This window comes from Eublepharis macularius, chromosome 9 (assembly GCF_028583425.1).
Source record: "Eublepharis macularius isolate TG4126 chromosome 9, MPM_Emac_v1.0, whole genome shotgun sequence".
NCBI lineage: Eukaryota > Metazoa > Chordata > Lepidosauria > Squamata > Eublepharidae > Eublepharis > Eublepharis macularius.
Window position 1 is genome coordinate 19,544,812 of NC_072798.1, and position 9,130 is coordinate 19,553,941.

Genomic DNA, 9,130 nt, shown 5'->3' on the forward strand with positions numbered 1-9,130 from the left:
TTATTTTTTGTTCTCTGCCTCTTGTAAATCATGGTCCAGTCCTGTCTCATATTTTCCCTTTGGGGAAGATTTACTAATGCCCTTTAAAAATATTTTTTTCTTGTAGAATAATTTTATTATTGAAACAATATAAAATATAACAAAAAAGCATATATTGCAAATTACAAAAAATATAAACAGATAAAAGAAAAATATACAGCTAAAAAAACTAGAAAGAGATATTTCACAATCCTAATTCTATAGCTCTCAAAATTCAATCAATACTTTAGATCTCCTGTCTTGGATCCATTTCAGTCCAGTGATGGTTGCCCTCACAGATGATGGCGAGATTTCTGACATCGCGCTGCGAAAACGGAATCATGATGGGGTGACATCAGAAATCGTGCCATGAAGATACCCTTGTGTTAGCACCTGGATTGGGGCAGGTAGGCACTGCTGATATTGTTGGAACTTGCGGCAGCGTTTGACATGGTCAACTATGATGTGGCTTACCACCTCACCCACGTGGAACAGCCCTACATTACATTCCATTTCAAAATTCACTTCATTGGTTTTGGCATCAACACACTTCGCTTTATTCAAAAACCTTTGTGAAGCTTGGGTACTATGCTATTATACTACAAAACCAACTAAAGTAAAAACAAAAACCAAAAAATGTTACATTTCTGTAAGTATTATAACTGGATTTAAAGTAGTTAAATACCATAGCGAAGCACAGGTCTCAAGCTAGTAAATAAATACTGTCTGATTTTATATGTTTTAATTGTATGTTTTAACTTTTGTATTTAATGTCCGTTGTGAACCACCTTGAGCCTGCTTGCAATGGAGAATGGGATAAAAATGTAATAAACTGAAACTGACACTAAACAAAAATTTCAATTAATTAAAGTCTCATTATTGCTCCACTTACATTAAGTTATACAACATTTACTGTATTCTAAATTTCTTCTGCAGCTTATCTTAATAAAATTTGCATACTTTTCCCTCTTTCTTGAAACTTTGGGTCTTTTATTAATATAGCTTGTTAGTTTGGGCACTGTAGCACAATCCACTACCCTTTAAAAATATTATTAATACACCTGTCCACTTGAGTTCCTGCTCTGGATGTTGTCTTTCCAAACGTTTCTAGCAGTTACATGGGGGTGGGGGAAGCTGTCCCTTTGATTCTAGCACATTGTGTTATATAAACACATATGCATGAATGCTATGACACCAGAAAGCATACATCGGAGCCTGCCAATTTGTGCACAGCAGGTGGTGTTCAATTAACTCACATAGTTACAGTGTAATTATGATTTCCTGTTACATCTTTAATCAAAACAGCTTTCCTTGGTTTTTAAAGCAGTGTATGATGGCTTCTACTGCATCAATGAACATACAGTATACAGTAGGCCAGTGGTCTAAAACACTGGATTAGAATCTAAAAATGGTTTATGAGACGAGAAAGGAGGAGGAATTTGTTTAGTGGGAGTGGAGACTCCAGCTGTCTCAGTGGCGAATTTGTGTCTTGCTTTTGCATCGTGCAGAAAGGCCATGCAACGTAGCTATATACTTAGAAATATTAAAGATGAAAAAATAAAATCGTGAGATTTCTGCAAAGGAGCAAGGAGTTGCTTTGCAAGTATGTTCCAAAATGTACAGTATATTTAGAAGTGGGTCTCATTTAAAAAAAAAGTCTGAGAACTGTTGAAGTAGAAAGAAAATAACATTTGTCAATATGTACTCAGGCTAAGATCCTTGGTAGAGAAAAGGAATGTCCTCGGAATAACAAGGATATCCCAATTTTCATCTGTGAAATGTTGGCGGGGATGCTTTTGTTTTGCAGGTAAATTGGAGGCAAAGCTTGTTCTGGAACCTGCAAGCCTTTCAATCTACAATGAACCATGCTTTGTAGCAGGTTAGCCATACGTTTTTTAATCATATACTAGTGATTAGAAGGAGGCACCCATGCCAGATCAACTATACATAGGGTAATGAGAAGATGTGATTGGATGCCTCTCAAAAGTAACTTTGAGGTCATTTTCAAGGTCATGTATCACTGTGCATGGGTCAAGCTAATTTGGGGGAAACTGTGGCAGATCTGAAAGTCATGAACTTATCTGAGCATACTATACTCCAAAATGAAGGTGCCACCAATGTATAATTATAGGAAACTACAGTATACAAGGTAGAGACTGGATTGTGGCTGTAATTAGGAGATGTAGCCTTGACCAGAAATCAGAGGCTGTTCTAGAAAGAATGAGGGAAGTAAGTAAGTGTAACACAGGCTTTAATCAAGAAAAGTACTGCTCAGATAGGTGGAATGAATACACGAAAACATTCACTTGTTCAACAGCAGCAATTCCACCTGCAGATGCCTGCCAAGTAAGACTTCTGCTCTTTTTCCATTTTCTGATTGCAGTGAGAATGGGACGATAGTTGTGAATGATCTATAAATCCTGATACAATTCCCATGGCCTAGCAACTACCAAATACCAGGAATACTTATTAGTGTATAGTTTTAGCACTGAGTTTCTGCTACATAATAAAATACATCCAAGTCCTCTGGGAAGCTATTTGGCAGGGCAGAATTTCCCCACGAGGTAAAATTAATTGCGATCAGCAACTCTGAGGTTACTGTTCTTTAACTGCCTTGCCTAAAATGCAGAAGAACCTTGACATTATTCATGAACAAGCTAGGGCCTGTAGAGGAAAAAAAAGTCATGGTTGGAGAGGAAGATTTTTACATCGGAGGATGTGCTTTCTCCAAGGCCATTTTTTTGCCCAAGCTTGTGGTCCTTTGAAGGAGGGAGGGCGCTGTGGGGTGCATTCTCTGCGGCCAACGATGACAACATTGGTGTCTGTTTGCCGGACACTCACTTCACTATACAGGGAGTGATGATAGTCACTTTAATTGTAATTGTTTTCTTAGCCTACTCATATCTGAAATATTTTGACTTGCTGAATAAAAACATCAATTTGTCTTCCTTTTTCCAAGGCACAGTTGCTTACACAATAAACCCTATCAGTTAACCTTGCTAGGAGACGGTTTGCTGACAGGACGCCGAGGGAATGGGAAAAGAAGATCATTTCCATAGTACAAAAAGCTACAGAAGAACAAAGTTTCCACAGACCTTAGTTACAAAGGCATTCTAAAAAGATAGAGCAAGCTTATAATAGGGAAGCTAGAACTGAAAAACAGCAGTTTATGAAAAAGTGAAGAAAAAAATTACTTTGTACGTTAGCTTAATTCCTGGGCATTTCATTTCAGGGTAGCAAATTGTGTGTTCAATTTCACCCCATTTACAGTGCAATCCTAAACTGAGTTAAAAAGGTAAAGGTATTCTGTGCAAGCACTGAGTCATTACTGACCCATGGGGGGGATGTCGCATCACGACATTTTCTTGGCAGACTTTTTAGAGGGTGGTTTGCCATTGCCTTCCCCAGTCATCTACACTTTACCTCCAGGAAACTAGGTACTCATTTTACTGACCTCGGAAGGATGGAAGGCTGAGTCAACCTTGAGCTGGCCACCTGAACCCAGCTTCCGACAGGATCGAACTCAGGTCGTGAGCAGAGCTTGGGCTGCAGTACTGCAGCTTACCACTCTGCGCCATGGGGCTACCCCTACCCCCATCTAAACCCATTGGTTTAGAAGCATGCAAGCCTGTTTAAGATTAAACTCTTGGAATGTTATGCCAATCTTCACCCATAAGCTTTATTTAAAAAAAAAAAACTATATCCCATTTCTCAATTTCAAATTGAAAATCATAACTACAAAATATAAAACACAAAGAATAAGAACAGAGATAACAGGCGGAAACCCAACAAAACAGGCTACCAACAGATATATATTATCCTAAATCAATAAAACAGCAGCATAAAATTCAACGTACAATAAATTGGGGTACAGAAGTTAACTAGAACACACACAAAAAACTCCAGGATGAAGGAAAGAAAGACAGTGTGGAGACTGCTACCCCCCCCCCCACCCTTATGGCCATCTCATAGGGTAGGGTATAATACAAGGCAAGGCAAGACAATTGGGAGGGGACTGTTGCCAGAGAAACAGACAGACAGGTCTCCTCACTTCTTTCACAACTCCTTTTTTTCTTCCCACCAAAGTAAAGGTTTTCTTGCTGTACTTGGAGAAGCAGGAACCTCCGTTATAATGGTGATAACAGGAAGCACTTCCTGTAAGTGTACACATGGAAAGGAATTCACTATCAGGCCACTTAACATGTTCAAGGCTGCCATTTTGAAGAGCCCAGTTATAAATAAGCCCTGAACGCTTTGTACATGGCTTGGTGGGCCAGACTAGGACAGGAGGGGGAAGAGAGAACCACTTAAGCTCCAGCAGAGAGAGTGGAAGGGTAGCTGCCTCAGAGTCTCACCCTGAAGCAAGGGTACATGGTTAGGATCTGCAAGAAAAAGTCTCTAGAAAACACCCCTCCAACCAGCACATGAGCCAGAGATGCAGCCTGAAGCAAGCCACAGAGAAGTCTATCGTTCTTAAGGGAAGTAAACACCCTCACTGTAGTTTGTCTGGTATGCCCAGGATGATATTAAAGGGGATCTCTTCTGTTAAAAGAAAGAATCACCATATTGCCTATGCCTAGCTTGTTGCTGAAGCTGGACAATTGCACAGAAGGCAAGAAATACTGTCATGCCTCTAACATTGCAACCCTTGTTGCCCTTATGCCAAAGCCAAAGGACTATGGCTGTTTTCACGCTCTTTAATATTGTGTAAAACACACGGAACAAGGGCGTCTTCATGGCAAGATTTCTGACGTCATCGCTCCGCAAAAACAGAATCATGACAGGGTGACATCAGAAATCATGCCATGAAGTTGCCCTTGTTCTGTGAGTTTCGTGCAATGTTGAAGAGTATGAAAACGGCCTGTGTCAAAGCCATAGTTTCCCTGGGAATGGTGCCTCAAAGGTCTGAGTGTGAGGGACCTCCTTGTGAGATAAACATGTTTTGTGTACTTCATTTTTAATCCCTGCTCAAAGATGAGAGTCTAGTCTTGTTTGAGTGTTAGGCCCAAACAGATTCCAGGATGCCTTGGTGTATGTTTTAAGCATTCATGTTCCTTGAGTTTAACCTCAAAATGTATCAATAAAGGACTTAGTCACTATTATAGCCCACTGGTTACTTTGGCTAATATGTATGTCCACCAGACTGGTGGTATTTCTAGACCAAAAGTGGGATCTGACCAATGGGGAAGCTGCATATGCAATAAGGGGCAGCCTCTATAGGGATGGTTAAAGATTCCAACTTGAATAGATTGTAAGTACTTTATTTTAACTCTTAATATAATTAAAGTGGCTACAAGTGAGAAAAATTAAGCGCACCCATCCCAAATAAAAATAAACAGTAGTAAATACTGGCTGTGTTGGGCTAGGCCTGAGGAAAAAAGGTTCAATCACTGCTAGGCTTGCCAGCCTCCAGGGGATAGCTGGAGATCTCCCAGAATTACAACTATTTCCAGGTAATAGAGATCAGTTCCCCTGGAGAAAATGGCTGCTTTGAAAGGTGAACTCTATGGAATTATATCCCACTGAGGCTCCTCCCCTTCCCAAATCCTACCCTCTTCAGGCTCCGCCCCCAAAATCTCTAGGAAATTCCCAACCTGGACCTGGCAACCCTAATCACTGCTCATCTGCTGAAGCTCACTGAGCGACCTTGGACTAAGGGTTTATGGAACTAGTGTGTTGTAGTGGTAACACTGTTGAACTAGGATACGGCAGACCCGGGTTTGAATCCCCAGTCTGCCATGGATGAACTCTGTCATCCCTGTCACATATTCTTAGCCTAACCTAGGTCATAGTGTTGTTGTGAGGATAAAATGAAGAAGGGGGAAATGCCGTAAACCACTTGGGGGAGAAAAGTGGGATATAAACTATGTAAATAAACTGGAAGGATAAAGTAAAGGAGAGCCATGTATATAGCCTTGAGTTCCTTGGAGGAAGTGTGGGGATAAATGCCTATAGAATTGGAACAGCATAAAAATATGAGAGTTTCTGCAATTTAATGCTATGTTATTGACCTGAAAAGGGTTATTGCATTAAAGAAAACAAAAATTATGTTTTTCACATCTTATTTCACAATTCCCAAAACACCCTCTGCACTCAATGGCTGCATTATGTGGTAGATTAGAAGGGCTTTTGTGGTTGCTAATAATTTAACAATCTCTTGAAATACAAATCTCAGTTGTGAGTAAAACTATGCACGCACGGCCTGCAGATGTGAATGGCCATCATTATTCCCTGTGATTATTCTGTTTATTGTGCAAGGGGAAGAAAGCTAGCTCAGGAAGCTACATTCCAAAGCAAATGAGCATTAATAATACTTTATCCACATTTTAAATGTCAAATCTATACGGGTTTTAGAATAGAGATTCTGGGTGTATTTACTGATATAGTGAAATGGAGAGGGCCCTCAAGTCATAACTGACTGACCCCTGCTGGGGCTTTCATGGCAAGATATTAACAGAGGTGGTTTGCCATTGCCTGCCTCTGCAACCCTGGTCTTCGTTGGAGGTCTCCTATCTAATTACTAACCAAGGCCAGATCTGGCTTAGCTTCTGAGATCTGACAATATCAGGCTCATCTGGGCTATCCAGGTCAGGGCACTGATATAATACCCTTTTATTTTAAAAAAAATACTATTTCACTTTTCCATAGAGAGGATGAGGAAGTCAGAGGCATTCATAGAGGCAACGGAGCATCTCATAGGGTATTCTCCATGTTTATGCTAGCCTGCAAAAAAAAGCTATGTATTTTAAGAATATTGGTTGTGGCTGATTTTTATAACCTGAAAGAAAACTATGCTTCTGAAGAATCATCACATGTTGGCCTAAAATACAGCGATGGAACAACAGAGCTGTCTGCTGTCCATAAACGGCTGTCCTGAGCACAAGGTACCATATAGAGGGCTCTCTATGGATGGAGCCACATTGACACGTGGAGAGAATTTCTTGCCTGGCTCTTCCTGCCTCTGCCTTCATTGTTCCTGTCTCGTATTCCCCAACCCTCTTCATTTTTATCCTAGCCAGATCATCCCTTCTGTGTGACATTTTCATCTTTCATCACCCCACTTGCTGAGATTTACTTCTGAGTAAATATGTGTGAGCCACAACTCCCCAGTTCAAATCTCACCTCACTAATTGGCCTTAAGTGAATGCACTATCCCTCAGCCCCATCTACAATCTTTGAGTAGTAAAACTGATCTACCTTACAGGGTTCTTGTATGGATTGATAGGATAATGTATACATCAGACAGTGCCATCTAATATGCTATTATTATTACTTCTTGTATCACATGCCTATCTCTGGAATGCCAGTATTTGCAACCAGCAAAATACAAAGGACCCACACAGCAAAGAATAAACTGGGCAAGTAACTGGGCATTCACTTGCACTGCTGCTTTTTGACCTCTGGGAATCCTCAGCGATATTTATTTACTTGTATAGGACCATCATGGCACATGGTGCTCTACAGAGACTTACAATCTAAAATTTGACTTTAAGGGAGACAACAAAAGTAGGGGAGGGAACTGAAGGCAGGAATGAAAAAGGGGAGAAGAGTATATTACATGAGCTTGCATGTTTTATTTATTTATGGGTTAGCAAATGTATATGCTGTGCCTCCAGAAACCTGCTTGAGGTGCCTCACAAAGTAAAAAAAATACGATTTAATTCTTAAAGCCATAGCATAAGAAATTGACACAAGCCATTAAAAACCATAAAAACTAGCCAGGGGCATAAAAGCAGTATTCAGTATCCTAAAATGTTATCCATAAAACAGTCCTTAGGCTAGAAGCAGACCATAAAGACAGCTTAACAAGATGTAATTCTATATTAACAACAACAACAACATTCAATTTATATACTGCTCTTCAGGGAAACTTAACATCCACTCAGAACTGTTTACAAAGTATGTTACTATTATTCCCTGTGAGGTGGGTGGTGCCGAGAGAGCTCTGAGAGAGCTGTGACTGACCCAAGGTCACCCAGCTAGCTTCAAGCTAGGGTTGCCAACTCCAAGTTGGAAAATTCCTGGATATCTGGGGGGTGAAACCTGGAGAAACCTGGAGAAAATGGGGTTTGGGGAGGGAAAGGACCTTGGCATGGCATAATTCCATAGAGTCTACCCCCCAAAGTAGCCATTTTCTCCAGGTGAACTGATCTCTGTGGCCTGGAGTCCAGTTGTAATTCCAGGAGATCTCCAGCCACTCCCTGGAGGCTGGCAATCCTACTTCAAGCAGAGGAGTGGGGAAATCAAACCAGAGTCCAGCGCTCTTAACCACGACACCAAACTGGCTCTGCAGTTGAAAACTTGGGTCAAAAGAAACGTTTTGGCCTGGCATCTAAAGGACAGTATGGTAGGCATCAGGCAAGCCTGAGGGGGGAGGATGTTCTGCAGGTGAGCATCCCCTGAAAGAACCTCTAGTTGCCACCTGCGTCGAAGTAGGGAAGGGGAATTTCTTTTTCTGGATCGCTATTGTATGTTTCTGTATTCCTATCTCCACTTTTTTCTTTGGTGTCCAAGTCCCCTCCTCCCCCTTTTAAAAGCAAATTGCCAACTGCAGTTATAAAAAGAAGTAGATGAGGACAGAGGGGTGAAGGTGGCGATTATTTGGCATTTGGGGAGTGGGGGGGGTCAGGACTGTTATGGAAATCCCCTCCTCATTCCTGCTTCTTCTGAAGTCTGATCATTCTTGGCTTCTGCGAAGCACCTGTGCTTTTCCCTGGCGTGTGCATATTCATGCTCTGTTGCGCTGTGCAGAGTAAAATTCCATGACATTTGAAGAAAATCTCCAGAACTGGAAGTCTGACTCACTAATGCAAAAAAGTGTTATTATATTCAAGCCTCACCCAAGAGACATCATGCATTCCGTCCAACAAAATGTTATTTTGAGTGAAGGATATTCAAACAAACAAAACTAAGAAAAAAATTGAAGTGAGTGGGGAAAAGAAACCAACGAGGCCATTACACACTTTGCAAATTAACTTGGTCCTGAAGCCCTGGGTGGTTAGCGCCCGAGTAAGCACGCATAAGAGCGCCCCAAACATCCCGCAAGCTCCAGGGGCTTTTCAGCACGAAGGGACCGTCCCAAATGAGCCTGAAAGTCCAGCGTCTACAGTGC